Source organism: Microtus pennsylvanicus, chromosome 19, assembly GCF_037038515.1.
Source record: "Microtus pennsylvanicus isolate mMicPen1 chromosome 19, mMicPen1.hap1, whole genome shotgun sequence".
Classification (NCBI taxonomy): domain Eukaryota; kingdom Metazoa; phylum Chordata; class Mammalia; order Rodentia; family Cricetidae; genus Microtus; species Microtus pennsylvanicus.
The window spans coordinates 33,680,421-33,704,655 of NC_134597.1; the positions used below are offsets into that span (position 1 = coordinate 33,680,421).

Consider the following 24,235-nt stretch of genomic DNA (forward strand, 5'->3'; position numbering starts at 1 on the left):
GGTTTCTCTGTGTAGCTTTGGAACCTGTCCTGGAACTTGTTCTGTAGACCAGGTTGACCTTGAGCTCACAGAGATCCACCTTCCTCTGCCTCCCGGGTGCTGGGATTAAAGGCGTGTGCTATAACCACCCTGTGAGTATGCCTCTTCTTGCCTAGATAGATATTATTTTGTGTTTTGTTGCTTTTTATTAACATTTATTATCTCATAGGTTCCTTGAGTAAGAATTCAAGATGCAGCTTAACAGGGGTCTCAGTTGAGGGTCTTAGAAACTGGGCTCACGTTTGTGATTGGGTTCTCCTCTGAGTCTTAAGATCCTTGCCAGCGTCACAGTGGTGATGATGGAATTCCTCTCCATGCAGGGGTAGAACCCATGGAAGCTTGTTTCTTCAAAACCACTAAGAGAGGCTCCCTGCTTTTTAGTAAATACTTAATTTTTAGAACACTTTTAGATTTAAGGAAAATTGAGAGCTGGTGAGATGCAGACAAGTCTGGTGACCTGTGTTCGATTCCTGGGACCTATAGAATGGAAGATGAGAGCTAATTTCCACAGACTTTCCTCTGACTTCCATGTGTGATGTGGTGTGCATGAACACAAGCATTAACTTTTAAAATTAATTTTTTAACTTGTGCAAGCATTATAAATAGTTAAGGTATCACACTCAGTCCATATACCCATGCTCTGATTTATGAAAATAAGTCATGCTCAGTTGGTCTTGTTAAAAACATATGTGTTGGGAAGGATATGTTTCAAGATCAGACCAGGCATTATTTTTATGTTTTTATTAATATCGCTGTTTTATCATGACACATCAGTTACAGTGGTTGAATGAATGTTGGTGCATTATTATTAACTAAAGCTCATGGCTCACCCAGATCCCCTTAGGTTTATCTGGTGTCCTTTTCTGTTCTAGGATCCCATCCCTGGCACCAAGATGCATTCAATGTTGCTGTTTCTCTAGGTTTCTCTTGGCTAAGTCTTCCCTAAGTCTTCTTGAGTTTAGATGACCCTGGCAGTTTGGAATATTGGCCAAGCATATTATAGGATACTCCTCTGTTAAGATTTTGGTTCGGGGAAGGGAGATCACAAATGTAAAGGTCCATTGATATCTCATCATTTCAGCATGACTTGTACCCGTGACTGCCAATGCTGCCCTGATCAGTTGGAAGAGGTTGTGTTTCTCCACTGTAAATTATTTCCTCCCATTTCTATGCTATATTCCTCCTGAAGACAGTCACGTGTGTAGCCACCCAGGAGGATTGGGGTGCTAGGATGGAAACACCCCTGTCGGGTAGAGCAGCCACAGAACTAACTTGGAGTTATCCTAGATCGAGGATTTGCCTCTTGCTCTCCACATTTGATTCACTTGGTCACTCGCTTATATTGGTGTGGACCCGAGGGCATTGATTTTGTCGTTTGAATTATAGTCCAGTGCTGTTTCTCTTGGTCTCTCTATTCTGCCAGCCTTGGCGTTTGAGAAGTCTTCTAATTGGTTCTTGTGCCCTTTGACATACCACAATATGTGGGGTTTTGTTTTCTGCTGTTTTGTGTTTGGTTGGCTCCTTGTTTGTACGCTGACTTTTGAACACCCTGAGCTGCTCTAGGTCGCCTTGTGTGTTTTCTGCTCCCTCCCTGCACAATCTTTCTGCCAAGCTCGGTTTCCTTTTATTAGATAATGACATTAGGAACCAAGATCTGGGGACTAGGTGTCTGGAATGGATTCTGTATTTGCTCGTTTCTCCACCTGCTCTGATACCTATGAGCCACGGGCATCAGGCCAGTCTGCTTTAGTTACAGAATGCCTCCCCTCAGGTATCTCCTGGGTCAGGAGCATGTCTGCAGCTTGATAAATAGCTGCAGAGCGACTGTGTTAGAAAAGCAAATTGTATATTTTGGTTTTGCGCAGCCGTCTTCTAAGGCGCCCTGCCTTATCTGTAGCCCCTACTGTGACAGTAGCCCCTTTTATGGGACCTCACCGTCTTCTTCACATTCACCGAGCAGTACTAGAACTTATCTTCCCGTGTAACAAAACATCTTCAACTCCTTTAGAAAGCAGAATATGAAAGATACCTGAATTCATGGAGTTTATGACCTTAACCTGGAGTCCGGGAACTTTGGAAATAGAAAAAACTTTAGACACCATCCAGCCAGACACTCCGTGGTATAGATAAGAGTGGTCATGTGTGTTATCCTAGATCATTCAGCTAGTAGCGGGCAGAAATGAATCTTAAGCCTGGACTGTGACACTGGCCTATATTCTTGTAGCCTAGACTGCTGCCTCTGACCTGGGTACCCATGCTGAACACCTCTGTGTCTCACTGAACTCCAGTTCTGTGCTTTTCAGCAAGTGCCAGTATCTCCACAATTTCTCTTCATGTCTTCTGCACACATCCCCTGCACAGGCTTCCTCTTCCCCCTTCTCAAAGCAATTAGGGGGCATACGAAGGAGATTGTGACCAGAATTTGGGGCATGAATGGTAATGGGTGAAAGGAAACAGTTAAAGGTTCTTTTCATACCATCTGTGATTGCTGTGACCTCTTCTACCTTGCCACTCCATGGGGGGAATGAAGAGAATTCTCTGGAGGAGCTCAAGCTATCAGTTTGGAATGAGTGTTGTGATATATGAATCAGTGATGGCATATGATGGGAAGAGGTAGCCAACCGTGCATCAAGGCCCCAGACACTCAGCACGATGCCCCCATCTTCTGGCAGATGGAGGTCTTGCTTAAGGGCAGACATTTTGAAAACCTGAGTTTGGCGCGATGGCAAAGGCTTAGGGACGTGTCCTGAACACTGCTTCATTCAGGCGCGAGGGTGATTTGAAGGAGTCCTATAAGCATTCACGTTTTCCCATCAGCCTTCTCTCCCAGCCTCTCACCATTTCCAGTCCCTAGCTCTGGCCTGCTTGGAAGCAGGCGTTCCTATAAGGTCAAGAGAGACACTAAATCTTAAGCTTCATGCCTCCAGGTCATGACTTCAAAATTCATTGGTCAGAGAGAGAAGATACAAAGCAGAGGACCAGGTAAATTAGATATTCCAGGAAGAGAGAATAAATCCAATAAGCAAGTGACTTGGAAATATGCAAAGTTTATAATAAATGGTGGCTCTTACTATGATGTATATGCCCTGAGAAAAGTCCATTTTCACAGGCCGAGACAAGCTCAGGGTCGCCACAGCCAATCAGAAATGACTCTGGTCTAAAAGTCATACATTTATGCTGCTAGTCTGCTTTTGTAGTTTGATGTGAGCCTTCACCAGGACATCCCAGCTCTTCCCCAGACTCTCTGCCTTACAGTCTTTCAAAATCTCAAACAGATGTTTACAGTCTAGCTCACACCCAGAATGTTTTTCACCCCTTGCAAGGCACGTACCTGAATATTTATTAGCATTTGATAATTGCATTCAAAACATGTTCTTGAAGGGTCTATTTTGACAGCAAATGTCGTTTAGAGGAGGAGACACGTTGCCGGGAAGATTGGGAAATAACCTCCAGGTGTACTTTATATAGAGCCTGTGGCCAGGGTGGCTCACTCTAGCAATCCAAGAAGCAGGGAGATTTCAGACCCCCATGGGCTGTAGAATTGCCCAGCAGGGCTGCCGCTCCTGTCATAAATATTGGCCTCAGAACAGAAAAGTAAGCTTTCCTGGCTATGCACACTGTGGTCGGTGATGGTCACACCAGGAGGCTCTATCACCTGCTCACAAAGCACTGAAGAATGCTACCCTTCCGTGGCCTGACTAAGACACGGGAATACTTTATTCTTGAATTTCAAAATAAAATGCTGGAACAGAATGGGGAAGGAGATGGAAATGGGGGTGGTTGGTGAAGGCATCGAGAAAGTTGGTATGGGAATTCAACCCTCACCTCTGAGATGTTCCCAGGCACACTTGCTTGTAGGAGTCACCTTCTATAGCCTGCTTCCTAACTGGGGGCCCAGAGTCCTTGCCTGGGAAACGGAGTCACCCAATAAAAAAAGATAATTATGCGTTTTTCATGAAGATATAGTCCAGGACTAAAGAAACATTGCACTAGCCATGTGACATTGGGACATCCCTTATCTGTCTTTCATGCCTTGCTGCAATTTTCTCATCTATTAAAAAGAGCTAAAAATAGTTCTCACTTCAAGCATTGCTGTGAGAATTAGAGTTAACTCATCTGAAGGACTTACAACAATGCTGGCCATTGTTCTCATAACAATTTTGATATTATTATTTTGACAGTGAGATATTTCTTTTCTTAATTCGTTTTCATTTTTTAATATTTTTGTGTGTATGGGTGTTTTACTGCACGCATGTTTGTAGACAACATGTGGTGTGCAGTGCCCGCAGAGGCAGAAGGCAGTGTCAGATCCTCTGGAACTGAAGTTACAGATAGTTGTAAGCCACTATGGTTGGTTCTGGGTATTGAACCGCCTTGGGCTTCAGGAAGACAGAGCAACCAGTGTTTTTAACTGCTGAGCCATCACTCCAGTCCTTGAGATATTTCTTTTTGAAATAACTACCTTCAGTGATGCTGGTCTCCTACCTCAGTGGCTTTATGTCATTGCTGCAGTACCACCAAGACACCTTATGGCATGTGCTATGGAGATAGAAAAAAATGAATCCTCATACAGGTAGTTCTTCTCAGTTTAATCCCTACTCTAGTCCCTCATTCCTTCATTCAGTAAATACCGAGTTCCTCCTATGTGCCACATACGGCTTTCATGGGATACAGTAGAGAAGCAGAGAAAGTCCATGAAGCAAGCTCACACTCTAGTTGGAAAGACAGAAAAATAGGCAAGTACTGTAATTATACAAATTGTGTTGGATGAAGAGAAGTGTGGAGTAAAATGAGAACAAGAAGGAGAAAGTGATGGGACATTGCAGATACGGGTGAACATGCAAGGCCTTTTAGCAATGGTGGGGATGGGACAGGATCCTGCGTGAGGGGTGGTAGTAGGCTCCAAGAAGATGTGGGGGAGGAAGCATCATGAGGGTAGAAGGCTCTAGGAAGACATGGGAAACATCATTCCTTACAAAAAGAACCCCAAGATGAACAAAGCGCTTGGGATGGTGATGGAACTGTTAGGTCTGGAGAAATTGATCATGAGGATGATTGGTGATGAAACTGTTAGGTCTGGAGAAATTGATCATGAGGATGATTGTGATGGTACAGAGTGAGACGGAGACGGAGGTGATACCAAACAGGTCGACATCATTAAGGGCCTTTAAGGTCATGGCCAAAGACTTGATTTATTGAAGGGACATCAGTTTCCATTCCACCCTGTCATATATCCATTGCACAGTCACCCAGGAGTCTTCACCGATTGACATTCAATATTGTATGAGTTTATCTGCTTCCCTGCTGCTTTCTGGGATGTGTACTGTTGGAGACTCTATAGCCTGGCACTCCCAGTTTCCATGGAGGTAGGGAGTACTGCATCCATGTCTGGGTTGGCCAAGTTAGGCTTAGGGTGCTAACATTGTGCTCCAGAAGTCATTACAGCATTATATATCCAAGAGCCTCCCTCTGCACCACTAGGGGCCCAGCACAAAAATGAAACCTATGACCTCTTATGTAGACACCGAGAATTCAAGAGCATGTCCACAAAGCCATCTGGTTCTCCGGCATTGTCCAGAATATTCAAACGCCCTGTAACTGGAACAAAAGGATGTTTTGTTGCGGAGCTTCTAGGAAATCCTCTAAGAACATATCTGTTCTCTAGCCTGCTCTCAGCTTCCTTTCTCTACAATACAGACCAAGTCTGCTGTCATGATGGCTGAATAAGCATCCTGTGAGTCCCTTTTTGTATGTCCCAAGATGACTGCAGGTGTTAAAAAGGCAACCCATCAAGAAGAGAAAACTGATTCAGTTGCTTGAGTGGTAAGGGAGAAGACAAACTCACACATTCTGGTTGGACCACAGAAGTGAACTCAAATGTATTAATAACCAGAATCTTGGATTAAGGCATCTTTTCAATGTGGTATTTGATTAGAGCAGTGTAAGAATGGTGGCCCCAAGACTGAGTAAGAATAAGAATGCATCAAAATTGAAGGATACAGCCAGGGGAGGGTTTGGAGGTGAAAGATTCAAAGCATTTTAGGGTGTACCAGATCTGTGGATGCTTTTTAATGGAACACGTGATGTGTCTTTGGGGAGAAGTTTCTTTAATGAATAGTTAAATTGTTTTGGGGAGCAGGACAGCCCAGGAGCAGGGATAGCAAAAACACATTCATAACTATTATGAGGCCTAGTATTGGTTCTCAGTATCCAGAATGAGGGTGGGGTAAATGATTTTGCCCTTCTTCTCAAAGGATGGATAATTTCTCCATAGACCAGAGCCTTCCCTCATTGGCCTTCTTGTACCAACACAGAAATATCTGAGTTGGTGAATAAATATGGTCCAGACTGGGGCCGAGATACCCTATGATTTCATCTCTAAGTACCAAGCAAGGCTCTGCCTGTCCAGGCATAGAAACACCACCACCACTGCATTGAATCTTGGTCCACGCCACACAATGAACTTCCCATAGACCGAAGTGTAGGATTAAGGACAGGCATGAGAAGAGGAGAGGCAGGGCACTGGGAATACCCTCTCCTCTGATGGGTGGCTGTTGAGAAAGAACAGGTTGCTCTACCCACTCTTAGTGGAAGAGAAAGCCCCAGAATGTAGTGGAGATGCCATAGTGACAAGTTACCATGGAAACCTAGGAAGTCTAAAGCAACTTCAAAAGACTCCCTCCCTGTTGCTCTTCTGGCTTGTTCCTACAGAGATGGACACGTTTCAAGGAAAGGGAGCTTGTCACCCAAGCTCTAGTCCTTAAAACAAATCATAAATCAAAGAAAAATGACGGTTTCTGAAGTAAATGGAGACCCATTGGGCTTAAAAGCTGCTCCGAGGAAATGGCGATGAGGGAGGGACGGGTGGGAAGTGAGAGGGTGCATTCTCTCTCCTGTCCACTGGGAATGGAAGTGTCGAAGGGAGACACAGATATGACCGTGAAGAAATTAAAGCCAGTGACAAGTGGCCCCAAAGAGCCAGGCTGGGTCATCTGTTCTCCTGTGGCTCCTCGTCATCCCCACTACTTGAGTGGCTGAGATGCACTGTGCATACCAAAACCTGCAAAAGAGACTGAGGGTATCATACCAGACATCGGATCAACCAGACCAGACCCCGTTAAGCAAGCCCCTGTGATAGATAAAGTACATCACCACCGGCGGGTAGAGTATTCAGACAGAATTTAGGGTCTCTTGCTCCCCATGCTACTGAAAATTTAGAGACTGGCTGAAACTAGAGAGCTTGGGGGTAAGACCTGAAGGCAGCCCAGGCCTTGGATAACAACGTCCACCTTGGACTTAGAAGTACATCTGCCCATCACTGTGGATAAAGTGGATGGATCAAAGCACCCCAGTCTGTTTAGTAGTCCATACTGTTCTAAGACCTTTGGAGCCTTAGGGGACAATGACCTTGGAAAGATTTTTAGGAGCTTGGCCCTGGAGGTCCATGTGGATTCTGCTCTGGTGGACAAACATCGTCATCTTGACAAAATTTGGATTGCTGGGATGGATGGCTAGTGTTTGTATTGTGTTATCATGTCAAAAACTAATTAGAAAATGAGTGTGAGGAGACTTGCCATGTCCAAGACCTTTTCCTAGTATTGTAGCTTGCTTACACCTCATATCCTGACTTGGGGCTTGGAAACATATATACTCTATATGGACACTATCAAAAGGTCAAGATTATCCAAAATGTGGGTATGCAAAGGCAAGCATCTATACTTCAGTGAACCATTTGAGCCCACCAACGCTTGTCATCCAATAGACAACCAGCTATTAAATACCTACTAAATTATGCATACTGTAGAAGATGGAAGTCTTCCTAGCCTTGGAGTTGCTTCTGGAGTTAGAGAGGAATCGACACCTACCTAGATCACTTAGTGTAACAAGCTAGCTGGTTTCCTTTTTATTGCCAATACCTTTAAATACAAATGCGAAGAAAAAGAAGATGATTATGGTAATGCTAAGTAATTCTAGTCTTCTGAGGAGGAGCTGATCCCCTGAAAAGGGCGGAGAGGGAACATATATGACCTGGTGTCTTAGTCAGGGCTATTATTGCTATGGTGAAACACCATGACCAAAGCAACTTGGGGGAGAAAAGGGTTTATTTGGCTTATACTTCCATATTGCTGTTTATCAAAGAAAATCAGGACAGGGACTCAGACAGGCCATAAACCTGGAGGCAGGAGCTGATACAGAGGCCATGGAGGAGTTCTTCTTCCTGGCTTGCTCAACCTGCTTTGTTATAGAACCCAGGATCAGCACCAGCTTAGGGATGACATCACCCACAATGGGCTGGCCCTTCCTCTAAGAAAATGCCCGGCAGGTTCGCCCGCACCCTGATCTTATGCAGGCATTTTCTCAATTGAGGCTCCCTTCTCTCACTAGCCAGGCAGTACTTTACAGTTTGTAGGGCTTTAAAGACAGGGTTGGGTCTCATTTGAACTTCAGGAGGCACAGAGGGTAAACGGGAAGTGGAACAACCACACTGGGTCTAACATGACCACACTGGGGCTAGTAGACAGCACTGGGTCTAACATGACCACACTAGGGCTAACGCGATCACCATTCAGAGTTCAGACATGGTCTCTTCCCTTCTGCAAGCAGCCTTTAAAGTCAGCATTACCACCCTCTCTTTGTAGATCAACTTGGAGAGCCCTCAAACTAGCTGAGAATTTGTGTGGTCAAGTCAATGGCAGAGCCTTATAATGTCTCCAGACTATTGGGTCTTCTTCTTCTGTGTTCCTACCTGGGGCAGGAGAAAAGGAAAGGTACGGGGTTGAGGGGAGGAATCTGGGATGAGGAAATGGGCCTGCAGCCTTCAGTATCTGGCTAAACACTGAAGAATCCCTGACATCCATCCACCTGAGGGTCCCCCTCCACTCTCACCAGCCAGAAGCAAGATGTTTGCTTCCCATGGGATAGTAGCAGGAGTCCCTTCTGCCACCAGAGTGTGTCGCCAGTAATGTCAAGTTGAGATGCAGCGAAGGTCACCTGGGGTGAGAATCCAAATTAAAATTCTGTGACTGGAGTCAGTCTGAGCCTTCACACAGCTGTCTCCCCTCCCTTGGAAAATGGTGTGTGCCTCACAGGGTTGTTACGAGAATGAAATGCTTTGCTGCGTGAAATGCTAAGGCCCTGCCAGGCACCTCGTGAGCCCTCCGGACATGGATGTGGAAGTGCTCACTCAGTCACCAGCCCCAATATTCTTGGCAGTTCCCAGCCCTTGCTGAAAGAGTTTAAGGGTGTTGCCTGAGGACACATAGTTCCTGGAGCTGTGGGTCAGACTCAAACTTACTTCACTCTGAAGCCTGGGGTTTTCTCTTCATTATCATAAAGTTCTGTCCTGCAAAGAGTAACTAGCACCTTTATGATCCTCAAATAATTTGTGACATGGTAGAGGAAGAGATGCCACCCCCTCTTCCACATACGGCCTGATATGCGCCAAGGCTGGTGTTCTTGAGGAGGCAGAAGAGGAAGTGGCCAGTGTTCATGAAACATGCCGCAGTGAGACAGGAAAATGGGGCAGGCACAGGGCTCTGTCTTTCCTTAGGTTCTGAGACAAAGGGCGATGTTTGGGGCTCTTAAAAGAGTATAGCCCCCACTTATAACTTCTGTAATTGTGCTGTCCACCCAGTGACGTGCTAATCCTGCCTACCCCACCTGCCCCGGACTCTTGAGACACCCCTGGCTGGCTTCTCTACTGCTCTCGGTCTCTCCCTTCCCTGAACTTTAGTCTTCTGTGATAACATGCTAAGGTTCCCCCATTTCTCTGTGCCTGTTTAATTGTCTTGGCCCTTTGGCCAAATTTTATTTTTTTTTTATTTATTTTTTTTTAATTTATTTATTTATTAAAGATTTCTGTCTCTTCCCCGCCACCGCCTCCCATTTCCCTCCCCCTCCCCCAATTAAGTCTCCCCCCCAGCCCGAAAAGCAATCAGGGTTCCCTGTCCTGTGGGAAGTCCAAGGAACCCCCACCTCCATCCAGGTCTAGTAAGTTGAGCATCCAAACTGCCTCGGCTCCCACAAAGCCAGTGCGTGCAGTAGGATCAGAAACCCATTGCCATTGTTCTTGAGTTCTCAGTAGTCCTCATTGTCCGCTATGTTCAGAGAGTCCGGTTTTATCCCAGGCTTTTCCAGACCCAGGCCAGCTGGCCTTGGTGAGTTCCCGATAGAACATCCCCATTGTCTCAGTGTGTGGGTGCACCCCTCGCGGTCCTGAGTTCCATGCTCGTGCTCTCTCACTTTCTGCTCCTGATTTGGACCTTGAGATTTCAGTCCTGTGCTCCAATTTGGGTCTCTGTCTCTGTCTCCTTTCATTGCTTGCTGAAGGTTAATATTCAGGAGGATGCCTATATGTTTTTCTTTGGGTTCTCCTTATTTAGCTTCTCTAGGATCACTAATTATAAGCTCAATGTCCTTGGTTTATGGCTAGAAACCAAATATGAGTGAGTACATCCCATGTTCCTCTTTTTGGGTCTGGCTTACCTCACTCAGGATAGTGTTTTCTATTTCCATCCATTTGTATTCAAAATTCATGAAGTCCTTGTTTTTTATTGCTGAGTAGTACTCTAATATGTATAAATTCCATACTTTCTTCATCCATTCTTCCATTGAAGGGCATCTAGGTTGTTTCCAGGTTCTGGCTATCACAAACAATGCTGCTATGAACATTGTAGAGCATATACTTTTGTTGTATGATAAGGCCTCTCTTGGGTATATTCCCAAGAGTGGTATTGCTGGGTCCAGGGGTAAGTTGATCCCGAATTTCCTGAGAAACCGCCATACTGCCTTCCAAAGTGGTTGCACAAGTTTGCATTCCCACCAGCAATGGATGAGTGTACCCCTTTCTCCACAACCTCTCCAACAAAGGCTATCATTGGTATTTTTGATTTTAGCCATTCTGACAGGTGTAAGATGGTATCTTAAAGTTGTCTTGATTTGCATTTCCCTGATCGCTAAGGAAGTTGAGCATGACCTTAAGTGTCTTTTTTGGCCAAATTTTAAATGTGGGCTGTTGCCTTTCATTTCCTCTGCAAACAGATTTCCTTATCAAAAAATTCCACAACCCTCACGGGAACACGCACACACCATGCACACACACTGCACACACACACACACACACACACACACACACACACACACCACACACACACACACACACACGTGAAATGTGTGGAACAGACTGAACCTAGGCCTCATGTGTTTTGTTTTTGTTGTTGTTGTTTTTGCGCCACAGCAACGTTTATTGAGAACGGGGAGGGGATCAGTCCTTCTTGGCCGCCGCCTTCCTCATGGCGGCCAGCACTTTGCTCAGCTCCTCCCGCGTCCTCTTGGCGCGTATGTGCGTGCCCACCCGCTTCTTGATGAACTTGAGCGCGCGCTTGTCCTTGGACACCTTGAGCAGCTCCATGGCGAGCCGCTCGTAGGGCGCAAAGCCGCACACCTCCCGGATCATGTCCCGCACGAACTTGGTGTGCTTTGTGAGGCGCCCGCGCCGCCGGCTGTGCCTCGGCTGGCTTATGTTCTTCCTCACCTTGTGGCCCTTGTTGAGGCCCACGGCCATGGGGTAGCGCAGGGCCATGGCTGCTCCTCTCCGATGGCGGCCGCGACAGGAAGGCCTCGTGTGTTTTGTTACACACGCTTCTCTCCTTCTGGAATCCAGGCATGCCTTCAGTTAGACTTGTCTTTTCTCTGCACACATCACACGCGCTTTCTAATTTTTAAACACATGAAAACAGTTGGCTTACTACAGGCACCCAGTACATGTCACTCCCCCATCTTCCCCTTCCCCCAAGGAAGCGCATTCCTTCTCTCCGACAGCTGAAGACATCCTCAGCTGTCCCCTGTGTCACTTGTCATGGTCCCCTTTTTTCCTTCACCTTTCCCTCAATTGCCAACATCTGCCAACACACGTTCCTCACAAGATTCTTTGCGGCCCATTCATTTGCCTCCGCTCCCCGAGCTCCATCTGGGCTGTTATTGAAACTGCAGTATTTTGGGAGTCATTTAGCTCTGGGTAGAAATCTCTACCCACCCCACCCCGGTTGGTTGCCAATCTCTGAGCCTGCATTTCTCGTTTGTGGAACTGAGGCAGCGCTGCCAACCCTGTTGGGATGCTTGTGAAGATGAAATGAGATAATACATTGCAAAAGCATCTCGCCCCCAAACAAGAATTTCCTAAATGCTCATTTCCCTACTTTGCACGGATTTCATCCTTCAAAACATACTACTTTCCTAAAAGATGCTAATTGCATAGCATCTCTTGATGAAACATTTTCTGTGGCTCCCTCATGTTTACAGAACAAAATTCAGTGTCCCAGCCTGGAGTTCTTGTCAGGAGCAATCTTGTGTCATGGACCCTCAGCCACATGTCCTGGGTCACACTCAGACAGACCACTTACACCACCTGACCTGGGCACCCTTGCTTTGCTTGTTGGAGTCCTCTATGTTCCTCAAGGCTCAGAGTATGGCCAGCATCTTGCAGAAACCGTTCACCTGAACGCAGAACTTTGGGTGGCGCTGATCTTATGCGGAGGGTCCCAAAGCTCAGCTTTCTACCCATTTCCACCACACGGGGGTGAAAACCTCTGACGCGGCAGGATGCCCCTTCTTTGCTGGCTGCTCCAAGCTGTCACTTTGTCATCTTTATTTTAAGCCTCATTATGGTTTCAGGTAGATTTGATTTGGGTTCTTTCTGCTAAAAATGACATAAATCAAAGTCAGTCATTTCCTTAACAGTTTTTTTCTAGTATTTGAACAGTATTGTGTCTATAATTTCTTTGATTTTACAACTGAATTCAACTCAGTTACTATTAATTGGGGGCCTACTTGTATGTTAAGCATTGTGCCACTGTCACCCAGACACAACTACAAATGTGCCTGGCCCCTGTCCTTAAAGGACTCCCAGAGACAGACAGGTTCTCGGATGAAGATGACTGGGGGCTGATGCCTTACCACAGAGCAGTGTGAAGACATCCGGAGAGGCTGACGGGGAGCTAGTGCTGAGGCTGAAGAGGGAAGCCAGGAAACGCTCCCACTTTTATTCCCTTTAGGCTTCCCACATCCATTCAGTAGATGAAGCTGCTCTTGGGCCTGGACTGGCAACCTTCCAGAAGAGCGGCCCAGGTCTTCATTCAGCCCAGTGTTATTAATACATTTCTGTTCTGATATATCACAGTATAACTGAACTCTGTGGTGAATGAAGCCTTTGCCCAAAAAAATAGTGCTTAGGAAGCTTTCTATAAAGCTAAAGTGTGAGTCTGTATGGTATTTGACCCCCACACTCCCCCATGCAGAAGAAATGCCAACGCTGTGTCCTTCCACCCTGACAAAACCCAGCTGTTTCTGCTCAAAGATGCGACCACACTCTCGGTTCTAATTTACTTAAAAATCACAGGTAATTAATTAAAATGCTCTCTGTGGCTCAGCTTTTAACATTAGCAGTTAAGCTCCGTGAAAATCACATCTCCCAGAAACCTCTGAGATACAGCTTCCTAGGGCTCCTGACTTAGCGTGGCTGATAGCATTGTTGGGGTGGTGCGCTCCTGTCTGCCTTCTCATTTACGACACGTGAACCGGAAACATCTCTGCTCATCTCGGGAGGTTGCTGGGGGAAGGAGGCTCTCCTTCCCACAGGAGAAGAACTGACTGCCTTCCCTAAGTTGTGAGCTGGTGTGGAGGACAAGGTATGGAGCCCAGACACCTCCATTCCACAGTGGCATAGACTTCTGTGAAGGTCTCTCTCTCTCTCTCTCTCTCTCTCTCTCTCTCTCTCTCTCTCTCTCTCTCTCTCTCCCCTGGCTTTCTCGTACCTACATGATACCTGCTCTGTAGATCCAAATGTCCCCTCAGACAAATCACCCTAAACGGAAATGTGGAGACAGGTATTGTGAGCTTAGCTGCAGCCAGGTCAAGCCACAGTTGCCCACCAGACTTTCAATAAGCCAGTACACCGGGTAGTGGTGTCAAATGGCTTTTGGTCCCAGCACTCAGGAAGAAGAGGCAGGTAGATCTCTGAGTTCGAGACCAGCCTGGTCTACAGAGTAAGTTCCAGGACAGCCAGGGCTACACAGAAAAATCAAGAAATTAATAAAATAATAATAATGGAAAGAAAGCGAGCACAGTGCTCTTAGTTCCCAGCCCACCCCTCTTCTGTGGTGCCGCCTCTTGTCACAGTTTGGTGTTAGAATTGGGGTAACAAGGGGCACCTTGGAACCTGGGGAGGTAAATAGAACAAGCAGGCTTGCTGGGTAGAGGTCTATTTCCAGCCAGCCTGCCTGGTGGGGAGCAGACCCTTCTGGGTGCTGAGGAATTTGGGGCTTCAGTGGGTTCTCTTCTGGCCACCCACTTATTCTGGATTTAGTTCCTGGCCTGTTGAGCAGCTACAGTGAAAATGTTATTGTCTTGCATTTAATGCATTTTCTTTCTTGATCTCCATCTTCCTCTTTCTGGAGCTCCTGATTCCTCCCAATGAGAGTCATTTGCCCACCTGGTAACACAGGTAGTGAGAAAAGTTAGTGGTGGTGTAGCATGATAATACAATCCCAGAGTCAGATATTGGGGCTCAACCCAAAAACTAGAAAAGCAAAGCAGCCAAACCACTAGAGAAGTCTTACCTCTACCAAGGCTGGGCTAAGGCAGACTAAGCAGACTCTGCCTCTCTCTCCTTCCATTTTATATTCCCTCTAGTGCTGAGATGAAAGGCATTTGACTCCCTAGTACTGGGATTAAAAATGGGAGCCACTACCACCTGGATTTGTTTCTGCATTGATTCTGTGTAGCCCAGGGTGGCCTTGAACTCACAGAGATCCGTCTACCTCTGTCTCCCAAATCCTGAGATTAAAGGTGTGTGACACCTGCCTGACCTCTAGTGGCTTAGCTTTGCCCTTCTGATCTTTAGGCAAGCTTTACTTATTCCAACATAAATAAAATATCACTACAGGGTGGCTGTGAGGGGTTTCTTGGTCCTAGAAAGAAACCAGTACAGATATGTTTATAAATTAGCCCCTCTGTGTAAAGGGCACCCTGAACCTCTTCGGGTGATAAAGACATGGCTTCTTCTCCTGCTCTCGTCAGCTAGATGACAAATTTTGTTTAAATATATATTACTGGGGATGTGGACTATGAGGGGAACATAAATTTTCTGCTAACATCAGTTTCACTCCATCTGAACGGGCAAGACACAAGAACACAGAGAGACAGCATAGCAAGGGGGTAAAGCAGGGAGGAATACCTTCAGTTACATAACCTCAGCAATTCATGGAAACACTCTGTGCCTCAGTTTCCTCATGGCAATCTCATAAAATTTCTTGGAGAATTTAAAAGGCTAATATTTCTGAAACACATGAAATAAAGCTTATCAAATATACATTCATATATATATAATGTATGTGTGTATATGTGTTTATCTAAATAGACATATGTAAACATTTTATACATAAACAGCTATGTTCATATTCAGTAACTAACAGTGAAGATGTGAAAAAAATCACTTGAGTATAGTTTTTCTCCCCAGAAGGCCAAGGCCAAGTTGTGTGTACTAGGCAGATGGAAACATCAAGTAAACCAGGTGGCCAGCCCAACTGATCTCCTGGCTCCCACGCCGGCTTCTTCCTGCACTAATTAACATGGCGTTGGCTTGGATTGGATAGGACAAAAGCCAGAGAGATTTCTTTCAGGAGCCAATTTCTTCCAGACACTTAAACAGCTGGGTTCTATCCTTCCATGTTTCAAAATAAGGCAATTTGGAGCTGAGACACATGCACCTTCTGGACGTGTCAGTTGTTGAAAAGAAGAGTCATCTCTCCAGGAAGTTCATGTTGGACAGAATTAGTTACAGCCAGTCCTAGGGCAAGTCAGAGTATAGCCCCCCTACTTATCCCAATGCCTAGAGTTGTAAGGTCACTTGTGTAGAAAGGCCCTGAAGGTCTGGTCCTACCCCTGTTGTTGAGGGCATCATAGCCCAGAGATGATGACCAAGGTTTTCTGTTCCGCCCGGTCCTGCAGCCATTAAGTCCCAAAGAATTCCACAGAGGTCTACATTAGTTATAAACTGATTGTCCCATTAGCTCAGGCTTCTTATTTACCAATTCTTATAACTTACACTTGCCCATAATTCTTGTCTGAGTTAGCCACGTAGCTTGGTGTCTATTTCGGTGAGATAGTCACATCTTGCTTCCTCTGTGGCTGAGTCATGACTGAAGACTGGGCTTCCCTCTTCCCAGCATTCTTATTGCCCTGCCTCTACTTCCTGCCTGCCTACTACTCAGCATTTTATTAAGAATAATACAAGTGACAGGATAAAAGACCATTATCCCACAGCCAAGAGAGGTAAAGTGACCTTCTCATTTTATGGGACAGGATGGAGCCAGTGTGGTGGTTTGACTAGGCATGGTCCCTATAGACTTATGTGTTTGAATGCTTGATCATAGGGTTGGCACTATGAGGAAGTGTGGCCTTGTTGGAGTAGGTGTGGCCTTGTTGGAGGAAGTAGGGTCATTGGGGGCTGGCTTTGAGATCTTTAAAGCTAAAGTCTTGCTAGTGTGTCTCAGTCTCTTTCTGTTGCTTATGGATCAAGATGTAGAACTAACTCTCAGCTCCTTCTCCAGCACCATGTCTGCTCCTTGCCATGCTTCCTGCCATGTTGATAATGGACTACACCCCTGAATTGTAAGCCAGCCCCTATTAGATGTTTTCCTTTGCATGCCCTGTTCATAGTGTCTCTTCACAGCAATAAAAATCCAAGTAAGAGACCCAGGTTTTCTGATTCTTAGAGGAGAACTCACTTCACCCAATATGCTGCAGCTATCCTATCTGGAAGCTGGCATGGGTTGACCCTACATACATCTGGAATAGGAGAGTCACATGACTACCAAACATGATACATACAGTGATTTAGTTGCATGTACTTAGTTTCACACAGACAATGTGGCTTTCTCTGAAAAAGTTTTGATGATATTTAAGATGAAGGGCCAGAACAAGCAAGAAGCATCAGGGGCATAAAACATCTGCAGGAAGCTGTCATTTCAAGCATTGTCCCCCTTAAGAAACCCAGGCAGGATTACCTTCTGCCCCGAGATTTCCAGTTTAGAGTCATGGACCACTCTCATCAAAAAGAGGAGAAAAGAGAAGCAGGCAGGAAGAAGGCATGCTCCGAGTGGTTCGTGGAAGCTCATGAGTCACAGTTTGAGAATGTTCCTTTCTGCACAGCTGCAGCTGCCACTCGGTTGAGAAGCCAGTTGGATCCCACTAATTCTCAGCTCTACACCAAGGCCCAGATGGATGAGAAGCTGCAAAGATTCCCATGGAAAAATATGTGGCGCCACACTCTTCACTCGTCTCCTTTCCAGAACGCTTCTCCCAACTTGGTGTGAATGCTCATACCAGATCTTCCTTCATAATTCATGAGCTGCTTGAGGTCAGGGGGCCAAGCAGGCCAGACCTGTGGTTGCTTCACCTGGAGGACTTGTGTTCAAGTGCCTGTGGTGGAAGACAATGAAATGGATAGTTCTCAGTTCGTTCTGCGGGGAAGTAGTTGGAGGCTGAACGCCAAAGTCAAATATTTGTTGTGTACTTGAGACCTTCAGATTAAATAATTTAATTCAACATAGGATTGATTCATGAATATAAAATTAATTCACTGTATATATTAATATATTAGTCATTGATATATTATGTATATATTAATATATTCACTGCATATAAACTTGTACATATACATATGGATACACATTTGGATATAAAATCTTGCATCCATCCCAAGGAATACAGAAGTCATAGTAAGTGAGACTGGATTTCAATGGCTATTCCTGAATTCACCACTGAGACCATAGAATGGCTTCCTCATGAGAAAGGGTGGTGGTGGCATTTTAGCCAAAAGACGAGAAAAAGAGACTGTGCTAATAGAGTAAAAATTATGAACGTCATCCATTGTTATCATTTAACAAATAAGTGTAGATAGCCACTAAGGCCACCTCTATATTTGAGAAGAACTCCGGGGTCAACTACTCTATGACACTGCTGTTCTGCAAGCTCCAGCTTGGATGTTTATTTCCAGACTCTTTGTAATTCTGAAAACCTTGAAGCAGCACAAGCTCTCATCTGTGGAAACATGGTGTCTGATGGAGGAGGGTCATCTGTTCTTTTGTTACTTTCATTGGTTAATAAAGAAAGTGCCAGCCGGGCTGTGGTGGCGCACGCCTTTAATCCCAGCACTTGGGAGGCAGAGGCAGGTGGATCTCTGTGAGTTTGAGACCAGCCTGGTCTACAAGAGCTAGTTCCAGGACAGGCTCCAAAACCACAGAGAAACCCTGTCTCGACAAACCAAAAAAAAAAAAAAAAAAAAAAGGAAACTGCCTTGGCCCTTTGATAGGACAGAAAATTAGGTAGACGGAGTAAACAGAACAGAATGCTGGGAAGAAGGGAAGTGAGACAGACGCTATAGCTCTCCTTTCCAAGATGGACGCAGGTTAAGATCCTTCCCAGTAAGCCACCACCTCATGGTGCTACACTCATTAATAGAAATGGGTTAATCAAGATGTGAGAGTTAGCCAGTAAGAGGCTAGAGCTAATGGGGCAAGCAGTGTTTAAAAGAATACAGTTTCCGTGTAATTATTTTGGGTAAAGCTAGCCCGTGGCTGGGAGCTGGGTGGCGGGAAGCAGCCCGCTACTCCTTCTACAGGTGTCAGACACTGTCTTGTTAAGATTTGATGGGTCTTGAGTGCCTGACTCCATCTCCACAGTGCCTGCTGCCTACCAGGCATGAGAACCTGAGTTTGAATCCCTGCCAACCACATAAACACCTGCTGTGGCCACACACATCTGTGACCATGGTGCTGGGGAAGCATAGCCAGATGGATCTCTGGAGCTCACCGCCTAGCCAGTCTAGCCAAGCAACAAAGCTCTAGGTTCAGCGAGCCTCTAGTTCAAAAGCCAAGATGGAATGTGATTGAGAAAGACACTGACATCAACTTCTGGCCTCCATGTGCACGTACCCACGCATGCACACACACACATACTGATTTAGGTATGAACACTGAACACTGGCAAAAAGCCTATTCGGTGGCTGAAGGTGCAGAAGAGTTAAGGGAATTTGCAGGGAAAATGCCCGTGTATATATTAGAATATCTGAAAGCCCAGGCAGTGGCTCTAGTGGCTGGGAAGGGTAGGAGCATCAGGAAGGGAACTTGACACATCTATCCAAGTAGTAGATACATCCCTAAATTCATTTTAACTTTCCCCTCAGTGACTTATTATTAAGAAAAAGGAACTGGAAGGTTTTGAGAAAGATTTCTGAATCAAGCTGTGTAGGGTTTCTCAATGTTTCTCTGTCAGGCGGCTTCCTTTTGTTTTCCTGATGGAGCCCACTGGTGAGGCAGACTTCTTCACACACCCAGAGTTGTCACGTGACCCCACAGGAGCCGGTGACCTCTGGGCATTCAAAGGCAGATTCAATTCCAAGAAAGGCTGGGGGGTTTGTGATCTCTGGTTGGAAGGCAGGCACAGAATAGAGCATCCTGAGCGTCTTTCCCCGCTTCCTCTTGAGAGCAGCGCTCCGGGTTAGCATTTACCCTGGGCCGAGGCCAGTGGAGAATGAAGTTGCTGACTGTGATGGAAACAGCAGCTACAGTTCTTGCCTGTCCTTAAGAACCATTTTTCTTCCGCCTCACTTAAAGCTTTCCATTTCTAATATTATACCTTACATATAGAAAGCAATTTTAACTTCTCTAAGCTTTTTCACATGTATTATTATCGCTCTTCAAAATAATCCTGCAGAGAAGGTATTATTCTGGCGCCGAATTTCTGAAAAAAAAAACAACTAAAAATGCTTTCTGAAACACCAAGGTACCAATTGAATCACAAGAGGTACAGTTCAGGCATGGGTGTGTGAATGCCTGCACACACACGCGCAAGCACACACATGGATATGCACACACACATATACAGAGGGAGACAGAGGCACAGAGAGAGACAAGCTGAGAGTCACAAACACCTCTGCAATATCAATATCACAAACAATATCACAATTTAAGTGGCATACCAGGTATACCAGGTACACCTCTACTTTCTTTTCCTCTAAGTTTTGAGGTCTATATTTCATGTGGAAGTCCACAGGCTGAAATCCTCTGTTTATGACCCAGGAGGATCCATCTCCACCATGTGGTCTGACTTTAGTGTAGATGCCGCCAGGCCAGTGAGTCTATAACACCATCTAGGCATGTTGTGCAGGCATGCACACAGACAACAGAGGTGAGGGAGATTCTCGGAACGGAGTACCCAAGCTGCTTTTATTTCAAAGGGGTACATTTTGATGCCCATTCTAGCTATGGGATGGCCTTCAAGACTGAAAATAGACATTCTTGGTGTGTGTGTGTGTGTGTGTGTGTGTGTGTGTGTGTGTGTGTGTGTGTGTTCAGGTACACATACATGAATAAGTATGGACACCTGAGGAGAATCTCAGATGTCATTCTCTGGAACACTTTCTACCTCCTTTGATTGATGAGACCTCTCATTGATGAGTCCCAGAGATCCATTAAACTAGACTGGCAGAGTATAGAGCTCCAGGGATGCCCCCGTTTCTACTTCCTCAGAGCCTGAATCCCAAGCTTGTGCCACCATGCCCAATATGTTGATGTGAGTTCTGGGGGTTGAACTGAAACCCTCATGCTCACGAGGCAAGAACTGACTCGTCCGCCCAGCCCAGACAGTCTTGTCTCACCACATTGCTTCACACATTGAAATGTAATCCTGCTAAACCAATCACTGTGTATGCACCTGCTAGGACGGATGTAACAAAAGGAGGCAGGTGAGGTGGGTTTGCCAATAGAAATTTAGTTTCATTGTTCTAGAGGCTGAAAGTTCAAGATCAAGGAGTCAGCAGCGTGAACTGCTGCTGCTCTGTGTTACTTGGTGAGTGGCCACGAGGGGAGCATCAATGCACACTCCATACCAGCAGGATCCTCCCGCCACCACCCAAAGAGTTTGAGAATTTCATACAATGGGTTTTGACCATACTCATTCCATGCTCCAACTTCTCCCAGATCCACCCCCATCCTTTCCCACCCAACGTTATGTCCTCTGTTTTTCCGCCCATCAAGTCCAATTTCTGTGCTGCTTATGTATTCATGGATGTGTGGCTTTCCACAGGAGTGTGGTTGGTCGATCTACCAGGGGCCACACCCTTAGGGAAAACTGAACTCTCTTTCCCAGCAGGCATCGATTGCTAATAGCTCCTCTGCTAGGGTTAGGACTTTGTGTCCACTTGCCTTCTCCATGCTGGTGTTTGGCCTGGCTTGACTTTGCATGGATCTTGTGCATGCTGTCGTAACCTCTGTGAAATCCTATATGCAGCTCCCCTGTTGTGTCCAGAGGACAGTGTTTCCTTATAGTCATTCATAGTCGCTGCCTCTTTACAGTATTTTCCCCCTCTTCACAGTGATCCCTGAGCCTTGAGAGGAGGGGATCAGTATGGATGTTCTACTTAAGGCTGAACATTCTGTATTCTTGTTCTCTGCCCCTTGGACACTTGTGGATCTTGAGATAATCACATCTACTGTAAATAGAAGTTCTTGTGGTAAGGATTGTGATATGCACTAATCTATGGGTATAACAATGAGTCATTAGAAGCCAGTTTACAACTGTGTTCATTTAGCAGAATAACAGTAAATTCTCCCTTAGGACAAATAACCCGTCTAGCTATACATTCTTGGCACAACAATAGCACCAGGTATGAGTTCCATCTTGTAGAGCAGGACTCAAATCCAATCAGAAGCTGGTTGGTTACTCCTATGATGTTTGAACCACTATCGCATCAGTGGGCATGTCTTGGCAGGTCAGTCATGCAAAGTATTTTTTCAAACATTTTGGCTCATGGTTGGGGATACTCACTGATGTCCAACTTATGGATCTTTTAAAAGGCCACCTGGGGTCTGAAGAAATAAATTAGCAATTAAAAGTGCTTACTACCCCCCCCCCCGCAAATTATCTAGGTTTGGTTCTTAGTACCCATGTAACAGCTCACAAGCACCTATAACTCCAGTTCCAGAGAATCTTATTCCCAGTTTGGACTCTACCAGTAATAGGCACATGGTGTATACATATATACACGCAGGAAAAAACATTTATATACATAAAATAAAATTCTGAAAATAAATGGCCAACTCTATTCTCTCTAGAGTCAATGGCAGTTTATGAATGACCCGACAATTATAGCTCCTTGACTTAGGATGCTGTGTTACTATAGCATAGATATGCTGGTGTGCAGGATAGCCTTGTAATAAAAAGATATAGCCTGAGAAATTAAAAAATACCTTCTGTCCTGGACGTATGGTTTCTGTGTTCTACTCCTGGCAGTGTCTCAGCCTGGAAGATTTTCACAGCTTGCAGAAAGAAGCAGTGCAGAGCTCCATCCCTTGCAACATGCCTGCTTCCCAAACATTCAACATCTCTTGCTTTATCCCAGTGGGTCTCAAGGGCACCTTTGATGGAAAACCCTGTGACCTGCCTGTTGATGGCCGATGATGCAATGGTGTATAATTCAATGGTAATTTATATTCTGTGCAGGTCTGAACACAGCTATAAAGTGTTCTCGAGAGCTGAATGCTGCTGGGGCATTTAATCTAAGCAAAGGAAGGATTTAGTGTACATCAGCTTCCTGGAATGGATGCCGGAGGAGGATTTTTTTTCCCGTTTGCTGATTGGCACCTTTAAGATTTTAAAGATCAGATTTTAAAGATTTAAAGATCAGAGTGAAGGGTGATCTTAGGGAAGAGGTTGCTTCTCAGACACCCCAACATGCATGTTTAAAAGGAAAAGACACCCCAACATTCATGTCTCCATGGCATTCTGCAGCAACCTGAGGGCTTCTGGTTGGAGCAGAGGCCCTCTTACCACATAGCAACAGAGAACATGCCGGGGCTGGGGACACAAAGATGTTATCCTTCCTTCCTGGGAAGAGAAAATGTCCCCCAGATGGATCTCCAGCTTTAGAAGGCTGGGGAAATGGTGTGCCAGTGAAGTTCTGGGCACATTTTGGTCACATAAGAAATAGATATTTGGGAAGATGCCTATGCACACACCATGTAACTGATCTGGATTCTCCTGAGAACCCTCACATGGGCCTCGGTTTCCTAGGAAATGGTTTCTTGAATTAGTAAGCACATTTCTACTGCTTAACCTGAGGCCTAGAGTTTGGTGCTATTTCTCCACAGGGTCCATTGCTGTGGTGTGACTGTCATGTCTTCTCTGAGCATCATTAAGGAGTGTGGAAACACTCCTGCTACCCTCCCCTTGCTGTAAAGGCTAACACAGCAACAGCCACAGAGATGACTCTGTCATGCTGGTCCTTATGCACAGTGAGTGCTTAGAAGTGGGCTGAAGGAGGATCTAACTCCATAGCTGGACAAAGCAGCTTAGAAACTCTCCTTCATGCCCACTAATCTTCCTGGTGGCACAAGGATGGGATGGAAGGATTACTGGGCTCCTGATCACATTACAGGGTGACAAAAGAATTAGCTGCCCCTAGCAGTACTGGCCTGGCCTTGCATTTCGTAGCATTGGTAACACGTTCTGCAGATCTGTATTTCTATGTTGTCCTGACTGAGGCACCATACTTGGTCTACACTCCCATGATGCATCACTATGGTCCATATCTTGACTTCAAAGGAGACAGCACTACTTCGAGAATTCAGTAGGAAGGGCAGACAGTCTTCTTAGGGGTTCTCAGTGATAAAACTGAAAGTCCCACATTCCAGACACACCCTCCCATAACTCCTAGGTGACCTGGGATGCTCTGCTATCCTATACATAAAGTAAGGCCCCGAAGGAGCAAAAGAGCCAGAGACTTAAGGGGATATGAATTGGGTTGTTGTCTCAGTTCATTTTCGTATGTTTTAACAGAATACAGTCCTGTGCGGTGATAGTTAATCATGATTGTCAGCTTGACAGAATCTAGAGGTATCATGGAACAAACCTCTGGGAACATCTGTGAGAAACTTTCTAGACTGAGTTGTGGTGGGAGGATACACTCTAAATGTTGGCAGCATTGATCTCTGAACTGGGAGCATTAACTGGATAAAGTGAAGGCAAGTTGAGCACCAGCATACTCTCCCCCTCCCCGATCCTTTGACTAAGGATACAGAGTCATCAGCTCCTCATGCCTACCCTGCCATGATAGATGGATTGCCAGACTATAAGCCCA

The 24,235-nt window shown here is 45.6% G+C and overlaps 1 protein-coding gene and 1 pseudogene across 3 annotated transcripts in view; one reads left to right on the plus strand and one right to left on the minus strand.

Moving 5' to 3' along the window:
• Tmem178b (transmembrane protein 178B) overlaps nt 1-24,235 on the plus strand; it is a 413,225-nt gene that overhangs the window by 350,824 nt on the left and 38,166 nt on the right. The gene's annotated exons all lie outside the window — the stretch shown is intronic.
• Nucleotides 11,265-11,649, minus strand: LOC142838231 (large ribosomal subunit protein eL36 pseudogene; annotated as a pseudogene).